The following is a 15339-nucleotide window of genomic DNA, read 5'->3' on the forward strand; positions in this document are numbered from 1 at the left end:
TTGTCACTTTCTACCAAGAAGCCAGCTGGGATTTTGACAGAGATTGTGTTGAATCTGTGGATCAATTTGAGGAGTGTTGCCATCTTAACAAAATTAAGTCTTCCAATTCATGAACACAGGGTGTCTATTTATTTGGGTTTTTTAAAATGTCTTTAATTTCTTTTAACAATGTTTTGTAATTTTCAGTGTACATGCTATGCTCTTTTTATGTTAAATGTACTCTTTAGTATTTTATTCTTTTCTGCTGCTATTGTAGATGGAAGTTTCTTAATATCATGTTTGGATTATTCACTGCTGGTGTATATAAACACAATTGATTTTTGTATACCAATCTTCCATGGCAATAGAGACTTTTAAACAGAGCTGTGATTTAGAAATACTACTTTAGCACCCTAAAGAGAAGATTCTGGAGATACTGGAGACATTGAAATCAGAAGGGGGTTGATGTGTAACCCAGGATGAGAAGACGGGGACCTGAGCAATGGCTGGGATTGCTCTAGAGACTGCTTGCTTGTTTGGTTTATTCAAAGACAGGGGCAGCGGGGAGGTCTGGACAGGGTGTGGCCCAAGGTGTGGCTCTCTCAGGATCTGTGCTTTGAAAGAGGTCAGCCCGGTCAAGGGCATAAATACGCTCCCCTGGGGAAGAGCTGTTATGCCAGTGGTTCTCTTCTGAAGCTCAGGGTCCTGGCCAACACTTCCCTGAGTTTATCTGGGAACACATAACCAGATCTGAGAAATATTCTTGCATCAGTTCCTGCTATAACAAATTACCACAAACTTGGGGGCTTAAAACAACAGAAATGTATTCCCTTACAGTTCTGGAAGCCAGAAGTCTGAAATCAGAACCACCAGGCCGAGTCAAGGTGTCGGCGGGGCTGTACTTTTTCTGGCGGAGATTATGTTTCCTGTTTTCTCAAGCTTTTCGGGGCCACTGGAATTCCTTGGTTTGTAACCACATCACTCCAATCGTGGCCTCCTCCTCTTCCATGGGTAAAATCCCCCATGTGCCTCTTAGAAAAATGCATGTGATGATGGTGTTTAGAGCCTGGGATGGTTTGGATCTGTGTCCCCGCTCAAATCTCATGTTGAGTTGTAATCCCTAATGCTAGAGGGGGGTGCTGGTGGGAGGTGATAGGATCCTGGGGGTAGATCTTCCCTTTTGGTGCTGTTCTCATGATAGCAAGAAAACCTATCATTTTTTTTTTTTTCTAATAGCAGTGAGAGAATGGACTAATACATAGCCCACCCACGTAATCCAGGATAATCCACCCATCTTGAATTCCTTGATCGCATCTGCAAAGATCCACCCCAACCTTTTTTGCACTATAAGGTAACATGCACACGATCCAGAGATGAGGACATGCATATCTTTTGGAGGGCCATTTTTCCACTGACCACACTGCTCCTTGTGCAGATGAGGATAACTCTGCAGACACATGGCATCCCCAAAACCACATCCATGGAGGGGCCAGCCCTTACCCTCCCTGAATCACCCACTGAAGACATCAGTCCACTGCTGGCTCCCATGAGGGTCTGCTTCCTCAGACTGTATTTGCTATCCAGTCTCACAGGGTTCCATCCAACCCTGTATCCCCAATTCCACATCAACCGCATGAAAATGCTGTGCCGTCTCCAACTGTCCACACTCAGTCCACGGGCAGGGAGCACGGAAGAGCTCCCACGAGCTCTTAGAGCAGTAGCAGGAAGAATGTCCTACCCTGGCCTGGCAGGGGAAGGAGCGGGGCCAGGCAGCCTTGGGAAAGGCCCTGCAGTCCCATGGGCTGGGGCTCGTCCCCCTTTTCAGAGCCCCACAATGTGCCGAGCATGGGGCCGCTGAGGCAAATACAACAGAACTGCTGTCCTCAAGGGCTTCTCAGGCCGACGGGGAAAGACAGGCAAGGAAACTAATCCCTATCCTCCAGAGGGGGAAGTGATGCAGGGCCCAAAGGGCAGCGGCTGAGACAGACATGGAGATGGACAAAGGGCAGGACTAGCTCCAGAGGCAGTCAGATTCCACAGACGCATGGAAGGCACAGCAAACAGATGCCACAAAACACCCACGCGTGCTAGCAGCTGGCCAGGTGCCAAAAGATGGAGAGGGCATTGTGCTGGACGGGCCAGACTGTGCTCCTGCTGCTGGGGCGCCTTTGGCTGAGGTCCCCAGCCCGCTGCACTGTGTGGTGCTGTGAGACCTGTCACTTGTGCCATGCTGACTACATATGTGGTAGCCACCTATGCCAGGGCAGGATTCTGTGGCTGGCCAAGGCCTGAGAAGCAGTCAGGCCCAAGAACTCAGCCAACAGGGCCAGGGAAGTGGGTGTCCAGAGCTGCCATCCTGGGAGCATGTGCCCCAGAGACCGAGTGAGACTGAGCTGTTGGAAGAGGACACACGTGTCCACACTAAGGGGTCAAGAGCAGGGTTTCTGGTGGGTCCGTGCAGAGGTAGGAAGACAATTAGGAAAGACCAGCTGCTTTCTGGGTCGCCTGTCCCAAAGCTGAGGGGCAGTGAGATATGCAGCTCCCAGAAAGAGCAAGTGCCCCTCCCGGGAAGGAAGTGACAGCTGTTCCTGACGCGGCCACTACCACTGCCCCAGAAGGCAGGTTTTTAATCTGTGTGGAGACGGGACTCCAAGACATTCAGTCGCTGGCTTGAGGTCCCAGAGCTGGTCAATGGCAGGGCAAGGACTGGAGCCCAGGAGAGCTGTCTGAAACCACACTCTTCCCTCCCTCCAGTATCTTCCCTCTCTCCAGTATCTTCCCTCTCTCTGGTACCTTCCCTCCCTCCGGTACCTTCCCTCCCTCTGGTACCTTCCCTCCCTCTGGCACCTTCCCTCCATCCGGCACCTTCCCTCCCTCCGGTCGGTATCTTCCCTCCCTCCGGTACCTCCACTCCCTCCGGTATCTTCCCTCCCTCCGGTACCTTCCCTCCCTCCGGTATCTTCCCTCCCTCCGGTACCTTCCTTCCCTCAGGTCGGTACCTTCCCTCCCTCCAGTACCTTCACTCCTTCCCTCCGGTACCTTCCCTCCCTCTGGTATCTTCCCTCCCTCCAGTATCTTCCCTCCCTCCAGCAGCTGTCGGTTGATGGGATGGGTATCTCCACAGGGACAAGTGTGAGGTGCCAGAGGAATGAGGGTGGGGACAGACCACACAATGCCTTCCTCTTCCTGGGGAGACCCGGCTGGTGGCCTCCCTGCTTAGATGCATCCTCCTGAAAGTGACATAGTTCATGCCTCCCGCTCACATTGGGCCACACACCACAGCATCCCAGCCCGGACACCTCCTGAGCCAGGATGCTCACCAGGAGCAAAGCTGCAGGCATCAGGGCTTACAAGTGAGTGGTGCGTGGGTGTGGCAGGAATCTGGGGCCGGGGGAGCCCATGCCTATGGAGAGGGACACCTGGCCCCCAAGGAGGCATGGTGGCTGGAGCTCCTGCCCCGTCCCCCTTTCCTTGACTGTGTCCACTGTTATGTGAGTAAAGCAGAGGCAGGGAACATGCCAGGAGCTGTAACCTATAATGGGGTGCTGGGAAAGGGGGATGCAAAAGTGCGGGGTGGGGTACGGTTATCAAGCAGGATTCCTGTTCTAGCCAGGAGGCACTGTGACTTTTAGAGTTCTGGGTTTGAACCGCACACTTGCAGATGGGACCTGCCAGGAATCCGCACGAACTCCTGTGTCAGTTATGCTGTGTTACCTCCTTTCTTCCAATCTGTTCTTTATCCTGAAACCTCTCAAGTGCCAATTTGCTAATAAATGGGATTTGCGGAGCATGCAAACCCTGAAGCAGTGGTCTGCCTGTCAACAATCAGCGCCTCTCGGTAACCTCCTAATCCAGGACTGGGCCTGCAGAATACGCCAGGGAGTCTCTGAGGCCTGTGGACATGGTTCCTGGACCTCTCCTGGGGCTCCGGAAAATCTTCCCTACCCAGGTGCTCTTAGCAGAGCCCACTCAAGGTGCTGTGTCCCCCAGGAATTGGCTGGAGCTTGATTTTCTAGCTCTGGGCTTCTTCCTCTAGCCCATTCCTCTTCCCTCCTCTCCACTCCGTTGTCCCATGCAACCCAGTACAGAACGGCACGGGTCAGCTGAGCACGCCCTCTGTGCCAGCTGGGGAGCAAGCAGGGTGGAGAATCTGGCCCTGCACAAATGTACTTGGAGTGAAGACTGCCCACCTGATCATGGCGCAGGAGAGACCAGCGAGAAAATGAGGCCATGGGTTCCTGCTCACACCTCCGCTTTGCTGGCCCCACAGGGACTGGCTTTTCACAAGGGGTGGAGGGGAGACAAGGAGAGGAGCTGTGTTTGGGAGAAAAGGGTCCCTCAATGATCTGAGATCCTGGCTATGGGAGGGGTCCCTGCGGCAGTGGAGGAGAAGTGCAGTCAGAGGAGTGGGCTTCCCATCCTGGCTCCCAGCACCACCCGGTGAGGACTCAGGCATCCCTTGGCCCTCTGACTCAGTTCCTTCAACTTTGAAATGAGGTTGCTACTGTTCACAGGATCACTGTGAGGATGAAATATCATAGTGATTGCAAGCTTTCAAATCCTGTAAGGTGCTTATGTCAGTCCAGTAGTGCAAAGTTGAGTAATACTCTCTTTTACGGGCAAGAGATCAACTAGTATTCATTGCTGACGATGATGGGAATGCTTTCTATGTGGAACATTCTGTTTGGAAAAAGTGACTGTCAGTGCCTCTAGGCTCTGATTTGAGAATTGAAGCCTTGCAGTGTAGGCATTCGCGGGGTGTGGAATGTGAAGTGTGTGTGTCACGTGTGCATCCGTATGTGAAGGTGTGTGTGTGTGCTGTTGTGTGAGTGCGCTGTGTGCATGTTGTGTATGTCAGTGTGTGTTGTGTGCATGTGTATGTGAAGACGTGTGCTGTCGTGTGAGTGCATTGTGTGCGTGTTATGTATGTCGGTGCATGCTGTGTGTGCATCCATATGTGAATGTGTGTGTATGTGAAGGTGTGTGTCTGTGTGCCATCGTGTGAGTGTGCTGTGTGTGTGTTGTGTATGTCATTGTGTGTGCATCCATGTGTGAATGTGTATGTGAAGGTGTGTGTCTGTGTGCTGTTGAGTGTGTGTGTGTCACAGGCTCTCATCAGGCTCACAGCCTCTCAGGAAGGCAACATCTGTTGGAAACTCTAGAGCGGTGAGTCCTGCAGCCTGCCCTGCCCTCCAGCCCTGTGGGCAGAAATTTGACTCTGCCACTGCCTAGAAGAAGGGATACAGGTGCTCCTGCCTCTGACGAACCACACACAGTGCCAGGGGACACAGCCACCTCACGCGGGAGCCCACCCTCCAGACAGTGCAACTACAGGGAAGCCCCAGGCCCAGCACTGCTCTCTGTGCAGGCAGTCAGACCATAAGCCCACAGTTGGAGGGTGTGCACACACAGACCCCAAACACAGCTGGATGCCGACACCTCATGTCTCATGTTCTGCCTATCACTTGCACATATCAGCCCATCAACAAATGTTCACTTCCTTCCCAGTTTACTGGCAGAAGGTTTTCCAAAGAACTTCAAGCCCATTTTTCTCAAAGGCAATATGTGGCTGTTCCCCGGAGTCACTGGAAGGCAGGGCTATTTCTTGAGATGGATGCAGCACGCTGTCTAGTTTCTTTTCTCAGAATCTGCTGCTCCACTTTACCACTTCCCCAGGAGGACAGGGCTGTGGCTGGGATTTTTATTTCAGTCACTTTGGCAGCAGTCTGAAATAAATGACGTCCAAATGTGCCATTTGAACTTTCAATGGAGTTTACCATAGATGAAGAAAGATGGTCCCCAATCACCTTTCTCCAGTGAATCCCTCAAGTCTGAAAACAACACAACAACCACTACTCTCACAGCACCACTACCACTATCCATCGCCGCCACCACCCGCCACCACCGCCAAGCACCACCACTGCCACCCATTGCCACCACCACGCACCACCGCCGCAGCCACCACCCACCACCACCAAGCACCACCACTGCCACCCATCGCCACCACCACGCACCACCGCTGCAGCCACCACCCACCACCACCACCAAGCACCACCGCCGCAGCCACCACCCACCACCACCACCAAGCACCACCGCCGCAGCCACCACCCACCACCGAGGCAGCTCTCTCCCCACAGCCTCTTCCATGCAGTGCTTCAGACACATTACCGAATCCTCATGAGGCCCCCTGTATGGGAGGAGTATAAAATTCAACCAAGGAAAGCTCCCCACCAGCCACCATGGCTGGGAGCAGCAGGCTGGAGCTCAGAACCAGGTCCTCAAGTGGCAACACTCACAGCATGTTTCATGCATGAACTCACTATGCCCCCTTCCCTGGAGAGGGGTCTTCATGTTGGGGTCTAGGGACATGACAGAACCCGAGGGAGGTGTCTCTTCATCATGCACCCCATTGGGGTTGCAGGTGAAGGTCAGACTGTAGCTCTCTCCTGGCCTCCTTCCACTGTCGGATCCACACCAAACCCTGCGGAGAACCCCTGGATGTGGAGTAGGCGTCCCGCTGTGTGTCCTTTCGGTAGTTTCAGTGGCTTTGTGGAATCTAGCGTGGCGTGGGGTGTGCCTGGGCTGCCTCCTGCCTGGAAATCTGAAAACTCCAGGCCATGCACAGGCATCCAGAAGCCCACCCAATCCAACCTCCTCCCGGTGCAGGGCCCTCACCAGGGTTGGAAGTGGGAGAACCCCACACTCGGCAGGCGGGGACCTGCAGACCTGGCAGCCCTGCCGGTCGTCAGCTGTGCACTCGGGGTAAGACACTGAACATCCTGGGGCCCCGGGTTCTTTGTTCTCTCATTTGCCAAGAAAATGTTTATTGAGCACCCAGTGTGGGCTTGGCACTGTGCTTGGTGCGTTCCTCTAGGAGTCGGGGCTGGCCAGGCTCCCCTACTGTCCAGGGGCAGTGAATTAATGATTTCTGAGTAGTATATATTTTGACATATAAAACCTTTCAAAATGCAGAGGCTACACATATAAAACCTTTCAAAATGCAGAGTCCACAAGAGGAGTTATAAAAGGAGCCTGTAGCATGAGTGGGAGGGCTGGTAATTCCTGACAGGTATTAAAAAGATCAACCACAGACCCAGAGAATGCGGCCTCAGAGAACAGTTATTAAGTATAGACGAAAATACACAGAACGAAGAAGGAGGGCTCATGATACACTTTAAAGTACCAGAAAGCCCACTCCAGATTGGACTAAAATGCAAGCCTATAAGTGTCTCAATGTATAAAAGCCTGGCTAAGGCTAACCTGTAATCACAACGTATCCATATAATCACATAATGATGCCTTCAGAGGCAGGGGTGTACGCGGAGCACGCTGGAGAAGGAAGCCCCGAGCTCTCAGTGTAACAGTCAAGGGCTGCAAAGTGTAGCTCGAGAACGGGGCGTTAATTGAGAGCTTCCTACCTGCCAAGTATCATGCCAGGCACTAAACATAAACTCCGAGGGCTTACCCCTTACCATCATCCCACACGGCAGCTGCGGCTCCTGTTCCAAGCGAGGAAGCCAAGGCTCCCAGAGATTAGATGATCACCTACAATCAAATGGAGCAGCGGATCTTTGCCAGTTTCTTTGTGTGGTCATACAGTCTCCGCCCCTTCCCATGGGTGGGGGCCCGGCGGGAGGGGTAGATTTCCCTTCTGTGTGCAGCAGTGGTGGGATGTGGGTCCTGGCTGGTTTACTGGCTGCAGGGAGAGCTTCCTTGTCCCCTCTGTCACTGTCCTTGGTGGACTAAAACACAGGCACATGATCTTGGCCACCTGGATGTTTCCACTTGGGGCTCAGCGGCAATGACACCAAGGACCCGTGAAAACAATATGTAGCAGCAGCAACAGGATTAAGAGTGGAGTAGAAGTAGCCTCAGGTCCCAGAGCAGCTCCCCAAGGGTGTACCTACAGCAGACGGCGTCCGGGTGCGACCTCAGCTGGGTCCGGCAGTAGCCGAGCCTCCTGAATCCCCATTCCGACTCTGAGTGGCTCCTTGAACTCCCTGATAGCCTTCCCAGGCACCTGCTGTTCTGCTGAAGTTGACCAGAGTCCGTTTCTGTTGCTGGCAGTTAAGAACCCTGATTCTCAAGCAGCAGCTGCAGGATTCACACCAGGCCCTTCGCATCGAAGCTGTACCCTTTCCTTTAGGAAAGAGAGAGAGGCTTCCTCACTCCTCTGGTGTGCACACGCACAGGGGAGAAGCTTATAGAAGGGGCAGGAGTGTTGAGGAAAGTTGTCTTTCAGCTTGACTTTGGAAAAGAGCCAGTGCTTTGATGGACCGCAGGCCAGGAAGGCCCGAGCACTTAGTGGCCTCCGGAGAGCTGCCTGCCGATGCCCTCGAGACACCTTCAGCCAACCAATGGCCCTCAGAGGCAGGAGGAAGCCTGTCACCTAATAATGCCCTGCACAGCCTCCACCCACTCAGAAGGACTGTGGCTTCCCAGGGAAGGGACAGAAAACTTGGGAAGCCAAGGATTTCCAGCGCAGAGAGCTGGGGCTGTCTGTGGGGTGAGTAGGGGCCAGAAAGCATAGCCAGCGGGACAGGAGTCCTTTGAAGAGACACCATTGTTGCCAAGGCCATAGCGGTGCAGTTCACACCAGCCAGTTACAGGGATCAGAGACCCAACCCCAGAATCACATTCCTCATGACCCACGCATTCAGAAGAGCCTCTGAGCTCCAAGGGGCAAAGTGGACAGCTGGCAGCCCTTTCCCCGGCCAGCACAGGTGGCAGCTTTGGTAAAACTAAGAGTGGGGAGGAACATGAACTTGCTTTACTGATTCCCTTCCATTAATAAAACAGAGGGCCCTACATGGGGCGCTTCACAAATGTGCTCTTGCTTAATCACCAACAAAAATCTGCAAGGAAAACGCAATGAACAGCACAGGAGCTGACAGGAGAGGTCCTCAACACAACCATGGGTGGAGGCACTGCGGACGAAAGTGTGCAGAGATTGAAGCGGGTGCTCCACAAAAGTTGGGTGAATGGTACCAAGCAGGGGTTCTGTGTTACAGCTCCTCTCTGCTTAACCCCCGAAAAATTCTTTCTTTGACTGAGCACGGAGGTTGTTAATAGCCTTAAAGGAAAACCACCGTGTAGAGCCCACAGGAGGAGCTCAATATAAATAAGATAAATAAAATAATATGAAAAACGAAGCTCTATTGAATGAACAAAGCACAGGCATTGGATAGGTGGGTCCTGGAGGTAGGGATGCGCTCTGGCTGTGCCTTGGATGGGCTGGACTCATCACATGAGAACTTCTCCACAAACAGGAAGGGCATTCGGATGTGGGGACAGGCACAAATGGAACACGCATCCCTACAGGTGGGTATCTTGTTGACCCAAGAGGAAGGCAGGAGGTGGGAAAATCCTCACTGAAGTCACCAAGCCTGAGGATCACAGAGAGTGCAAGCGGGTGCGGCCTGACCTTTTATTAACTATTGTTTTTTAACATCTTTATTGAGACATACTTCACGTACCATGCAATTTACCCATTTAAAGTATACAATTCAGACTGGGCACAGTGGCTCACACCTATAATCCCAGCACTTTGGGAGGCCGAGGCAGGAGGACTGCCTGAGGTCAGGAGTTTGAGACCAGCCTGACCAACATGGAGAAACCTGGTCCCTACTAAAAGGTACAAAAAATTAGCCGGGCATAGTGGTGCACACCTGTAATCCCAGCTATTCAAGGGGCTGAGGTAGGAGAATCACTTGAATCTGGGAGGTGGAGGTTGCAGTGAGCCGAGATGGTACCACTGCACTCCAGCCTGAGCAACAGAGCAAGACTCCATTTCAAAAAAATAAAGTATGCAATTCAGGGTTTTTAAAATATATCACAACCATCAGCATTATTACATTTCAGAATATTTATATCTCTCTTCAGCACTATTTAATGCCAGAATATTCCCATGTCCCCCTAAAAAGCAACTCCATACCCACTGGCATCATTCCCTACCCTCCCCACCCCCTCTGACAACCACTAATCTACTTTCTGTCTCTATAGATTCACCAATTCTGGATGTATCATATAAACAGATTTGCATAATATGGGGGCTTTTGTGTCTGGCTTCTTTCACTTAGCATAATATTTTAAAATATTCACCTATGTTTTCACATATATTAGTGCTTTGTTCCTTTTTCTGGCTCAGTAGTATTTCACTGTATGGATATACCACATTTTATCCATCAGCTGATGGACAGGTAAACAAAAACACTTGAGCTGGCTATTTTCACGTTTTGCTCTTATGACAAATGCCACCACAAACAGGCATGTACAAGTTTTGTGTGGATGTATGTTTTCAATGCTCTTTGCCTAGGAGTGGATGTGCCTGACTCCAAACCCCTTTGTGTTCTCTGACTTGCATCTGACAAAGGTTCCAACGTGGATAAACACCAGTCTACTGATTGTAATATTTCATTATCAAAAACATCTGATTTGATAACTCTTCTAAGGACTAGGAAACAAATGCCAGATCCAGATAATCCACTTAACTTGTCCCAATTAGCATTTATCCAAACAAGAGAGAAAAAGTCCCCTTGAATTGCACAGAAGCCATTTCTGAAATTGACTTCACAGTATAGTCCTGTCCAAAGGCAGATGCAGCAGTCTGCCCTGAGTGCATCAGCAAGTGACTAAGTGAGCACGGGGAATGGGAGTGAAGCGTCCCCTTCTAGGCATGCCTAGAGGCTGACAGTGCTGGAGAGGGAGGAGACCACGAACTGAGGAATAGCAGGAAAGTTCCCAAGAGCCACCGGGCAATTTCCTGCGCCAGACAGGAGGCAGGCTATGAAATCACCGAGTGTGGATACGACAGCCGGGTGTAAATCTCACTGAAGCAGGGGGCCTGGGCAATCGCCTCCGACTTCAGCCTCTGTCCCACAGCAGGGCCTTTCTGCAGCCTCAGGATGCAAGTCTAATTTTGCCTGCTGGCATCTGGGGTCCTCCAGAGCCTGGCCTCCTGACAGCCCAGCCCTGACCTTCCTGCTCTCCCTGCAGAAGCCCCCATTCTCTCTTAAGGAGTCCCCAGATGACAGCCAGCACAGCCCTGCAGGCACCATCCTCTCCCAGCCACAAGAGCCAACCCTCACCTCAACCCCAGTAGCTGTGACTGTGCCTGCCATATAAACGGCGGCCACCACCCCGCTGAGCCACCAGATACCCCACATGCCAGCCCCTGAGGTTGGCGAGGCACGTTCCTGAGCAGCAGGATACTGAGTGACCCCTCCCATCCGCCCGCCACCCAAGACCCTCTTCCCTGAATCCTGTATGCGCTGAAAGCAGAGGTGCTAGAGGCACATCTGGCAACTCTGCACATCTGCCTGATGCTAAATCACTGGGTAACTGGAAACATACAGGTGGGGGGAGATTCTGCTCGGACAGGCAGACCTGGCACACACATTCACCCTGTTCCCTCCTGAAACCCACGGAGAGACAGACAGTGCCAGAATAAATACGATATGAAGCCACCTGGAAGAGGAGGTAATGACAGCTGTGGAAAGAGGGCAACTAATTTTTGGAAGAAGCAAAGAGGATGGGTGAGGGGTAACTGACCTAACAGAGCAGGCAAAGCTAAACCCTGGGAGGCGACACCAAGGAGACACGGCCACTGCTGGAGGTGGGGAGGTGGGGGTTCACGAAGCAGGAGCAGCCACAGGACATGGGCAGGGACGAGCAACGAATGCAGAGTGGCAGCTGAACGACCATGATGGATCCTGCGAGCCAGGGTCCAGCTGGAGCTGACAAAGTTTCAGGGATTTCACGAGTTGGCTGACATCGTGTTAGGACCTTGCAACTGGCCACTACAGGAGTGTTTACATCTCAGAAACCAGCAAATGCTACAGACCAGGGCTCCCCCATCCCCTGAGAGCTGGATGTTAAACTTCTACCAGCACACTACTGTGTAAAGCTCTCCTCCTTCAAATGGCCAGGGATGAATTGGACCTTGGTGGATGGTGCAGAAGTTCTATTCTTGGCAGGACTTGGGCCAGGAAGCCTCTGGACTCAAGATTCCATGAAGGAGGGATGAAGGCAAAGTCCTGACACGAATTACGGAGAGGGGCGGCCCCCTTCTTGGATGTGGCTCCCTGAATGCTGGCAATGAGGTCCATGGCATACTCCAGGATCTCCTCTGGCCAGACCAGACGACAGACCAGGCCAGAGGACAGACTCAGGATAGGTGGGGGAGTCCCTAATGAACTCTGGGTGGGGCTCACCACGCTTCCTGTCTGTGAAGCCCACCAGTCAGCCATCCTGCCCAAGCACAGAGACCAGCACTTCCCATCTGCTTTAGGGCCTCATAGGAACAAAGGCTAAAGGGCACAGCCACTTGAGGACAACCTTTAAAGTAAAAGAGACAAAGAGAAATAAAGGGGAAGACAAAGAGGAAGGCAGAAACAATGCAGAGAACAAAGAAACCTTCACAGAAAGTGGCAATTAATATTCTCACAGAGATAAGAAAAGGCAGTCCAGCCATTATAAAAGAACAAGGTTCTATAAAAAGGAACTGAGAACAAGGAAGAGCTCTTGGAAATCAAAAATTAAATAAAAAAATTTAATACAGAGATTAGATATGAAATTGTGGACATTTTCCAGGAAGCAGTATAAGCATTCTAAGAGATAGAAAACAGCACAGAAAAGAAAATTAAAGGACTAGCCAAGGAGGTCCAAGATCCAGTAAACAGGCATTCTGGAAGAGAAAACCCAGGAACAGGGAGGTAGAATTAGTTTAAAGCCATTTTTCAAAGTCCTTGTTTTGATGCCTGTGTTTGTTTTCACTGAAATGGCCCACTGAAGGCCTAGAACAAATGAGTTTAGAAGAACAACAGCAGGAGGCATTATGTGAAATTACGGAACCAGAACATTGGAGACCGAAGAGAAGATATCAAAGGCTTCCCATGAGACGCAAGCAGGTCACCTGCAGAGGATCATGAGCTCAGAATCTGGATGGCAGGGGACTTCTCAATAGGATGGAGGGAGCTTGTTTTTTAAAGCTATGTATTTTTGGAAGCTCAGAAATGACAGCAACACCTTCACAATTCCAAAGGGAAAAGAATCTAAATCCTAAATTCACCTGAGTGATAAAGAATCTAAATCCTAAATTCTGCCAAGTGATCAATTAAATTTGAGGGAGATTTAAGATATATTTTTTTGGACATGCAATATTTCAAAAACATTTTTTTCCTATGCACTCTTTCCTGGAAAAGCACTAGAGGATGCGCTCCAGCAAACTGAAGAAGTAAATCGATAAAGAGAAAGGCAGGAGAAGGAGAACCAGAAGCAGGATCTGGCACAGACGAGAGTCCAGAGGCTTGCTGGGTACAGTGGGAGGAATGTGCCAGGACCACAGCCCTGCAGCAGACCTGGAGGACAGCAGGCCAGACGGAAGTAGGACACAAGAACGCTGGAGAGACATCTCCTGGAACCACGCATGCACACGCGATGTAGCTGATGGGTTTGGTGGTATTGAGTGGAATTTTGTGGTTCTGATGGAAAGTTCAAGAAAAATTAGCATCACAGAAAAATAAACACTAAAGAAAATACAATTATAATTCTAGAAAAAGCAAAAAAAAAAAAGCTGTTTAAGGAAGGGAAGTATAATCATAATACATGCTTGGCTTAGCTGTGAAAAACAATTGCATTGTCACAGTAAAAAAGAACAGAACTCTGTGGGGATTTAACCAAGAACTGTGATAGAACTGTAGTAGACAGGTAGAGGTGAGCAGCCCACAGACGATGTCTAACACCAAAAGATCACGCTACACTAGTGTACTCTATTTGGCATTAATTCAGTCATATTTTCAAGGTAAATACCTAAGGAAACAGCTTAGCATTTGCAGAAGCACCTCTGAGGACTGGTGCTGGGTGATGGGGAGGGCAGGAGTGAGGATCGTTGGTCTTCGTTATGTGCCTTGTGGAACAAATTGGCTTTTTAAGTCACATGTATATATCACTTAAAAATAAAAAACCTTTACAGAGAACTCATCATTAAAGGAAAATGTTAATGAGTTAAATAGATATTTTTAACTAGAGACTCCTATATAAATCAGTGTATTTTCTGCACCCCCAAAACATACAAACCAAGAGTAAAGGTATTGGAATCAGGGCCTAGAATTTGAATCCTTGGAAGAGCTTTGCCTTCCAGGGACATGGGCTATAGCTAAGGTGAACCTCAGTTTCCTCAGCTGTGGAATGGGGGTAAACATAAGCTACTTTACATGGGTTTCGGGAAGGTTAAAGACACTGAGTGTGTGAGGCTGGGCCTGAACGGTGCTTTGCAGACAGCTGCTAGAAGGTTCTGGAGCTGCAAGCTCCAAGCCTGGCCCTGACAGCTTCCTCCGAATGGGAGTGACCGGCCCACTTCTCCACCCTTCCTCAGGCTGTCTTCTCAGCTCTCCTGAGCTCTACCAGGGAAAGGGGCTGAGATGCAGAGGCCGGATGCCAGCTGCTCAAGGACTGTGCTGCCAGTCTCCCTGTGTCCCCACAAGCGGGGTGTGCCCCGGCAGGTAGAACATAAAGAGGAGGTGAACAGGGCGGCCCACCCTGATGAGGTCCCATATCTGCATGACCTAGAGCAAGTCACGTCCCCTCTTGCACCTCAGTTTCCTCTTCTTAAAATGTCACGACAAGGCACCTGCTGTGGGGCTGGTGTGGGGACAGTGCAAGAACGGAGGGGAAGCACCAGCTCAGACTCCTCCTGTCCCACAAGCAACACGCTGCAGTGCCTCCCAGGCCCACGGCCTGCCCCCTTCTCCCATCATGCTCTGGAGAGAAGGCGCCTTCTGGAACCATCCTCTAGAAGGATGGCAGATGCCACAGGAATGAGACGTGGTGCTGTTCTATGAGCTCAGAAGGGCCAAGCCTAGAGAGGAGGGAGCCACCAGGCTCCCTGAACACCGTTCCCAGCACCTTGGCAGCAGCACTGGGTCGGGAGAGGCAAACAGCTCACCATGAGGCCTGAAGAGCTGCCTCTGGGCCCAGCTCTGCTCAGCACTAGTTGGGGGGCCTCGGAAAGCTAGTGCCCAGGTCAGCAAGGCAGGCTTCCTGGGGTCTAATGTGTGCCAGGCTGCAGAATGGGCTGCCTGGGGACACAGAATGAATCAGACGTCACAGGCCCTAAGGAGCCCACAGAATCATGGGAAAGACAGGCAGGTAGCAGACAAAAACCACATGGTGACAGCACCGGAGCAGAGGTGACGGCGCCGGGGGAGAGATGACGGTGCCGGGGCGAAGTGACAGCACCGGGCAGAGGTGACAGCGTGGGGGCAGACGGCTGCAGACAGGAATGTGGCTCACAGAGGACAGACCGCTCAGCCCAGCCCGGGGGTCGGTGAGGGTGCCCCAGAAAGTTCCTGGAAAAGGTGA

The 15339-nt window shown here is 51.4% G+C and overlaps 1 protein-coding gene and 1 long non-coding RNA gene across 5 annotated transcripts in view; both read right to left on the minus strand.

Moving 5' to 3' along the window:
• LOC129047560 (uncharacterized) overlaps positions 1-9542 on the minus strand; it is an 18267-nt gene extending 8725 nt beyond the window's left edge. Inside the window, exon 1 of the long non-coding RNA XR_008509339.2 lies at positions 7452-9542. This is a non-coding gene — a long non-coding RNA (uncharacterized LOC129047560). The remainder of the gene's footprint in view (positions 1-7451) is intronic.
• TRAPPC9 (trafficking protein particle complex subunit 9) overlaps positions 1-15339 on the minus strand; it is a 744079-nt gene that overhangs the window by 66936 nt on the left and 661804 nt on the right. The window lies entirely within an intron of this gene.

This window comes from Pongo abelii, chromosome 7 (assembly GCF_028885655.2).
Source record: "Pongo abelii isolate AG06213 chromosome 7, NHGRI_mPonAbe1-v2.0_pri, whole genome shotgun sequence".
Taxonomy (NCBI): Eukaryota; Metazoa; Chordata; class Mammalia; order Primates; family Hominidae; genus Pongo; species Pongo abelii.